Raw genomic sequence first — 747 nt, forward strand, 5'->3', positions numbered from 1 at the left:
GAGCTGAGATGGGGACGGCAGGCCCGGAAGGAGGAGAGCCGGGAGTACAGGTCGGTGTCGTCAGAATCCTGGGAGTCAAGCCCGTCCCCCAGGTTATTTTGAGGCGCTCAGGTCGGTGCGGACAGGCAGGGTGGGCTCCCACCCCCTGGCCCTTGCTTGCAGCTACCTAAGGCCTTAGCGACGCCAACAATGCTCTCTAGTTGTATGCGGCTCCCAGGCGCCCTCTGCTGCCGGAGGGACACCCTGTCGTCAAGCCCCGGCAGGGCAGCTCAGTGTCCCGGATCCATCACCTGGGGTGGTGATGTTTGTCTTCTACAGAAGAGTGAGGAAGCTGGTAAAAGAAATAAATTGCTCAACACTGGCATGCAGTAGGTGCTCAATTTAATGAGTCTTTTCTCCTTTCAGGGTATATGTTATCTGAATTAATATTCTCTCTGCTACCTCTCTGGGCTCTTGTATCCATTGCAGTGAAGCCCGAGTCTTACCTCCCTGTACCTTCCATCCCCAGAAATACCCACCTCGCAAAGACTTGGTCCGAGCTGTGTCCATCCAGACGGGCTACCTCATCCAGAGCACGGGGCCCAAGAGCTGCGTCATCACCTACCTGGCCCAGGTAGACCCCAAAGGTGAGGGCTTGGCCCTGGAAGCCTGTCATGGGCTCTGCCCTGTCCCACAGGGGATGGGATTTGATCCATTAGGGATCCAGGGGGCGTCTACCAGGGGCTGTTTTTATTTGGGGGCATCTCT

This window comes from Echinops telfairi, unplaced genomic scaffold, assembly GCF_000313985.2.
Source record: "Echinops telfairi isolate 266 unplaced genomic scaffold, ASM31398v2 ScPeMD7_1713;HRSCAF=2227, whole genome shotgun sequence".
NCBI lineage: Eukaryota > Metazoa > Chordata > Mammalia > Afrosoricida > Tenrecidae > Echinops > Echinops telfairi.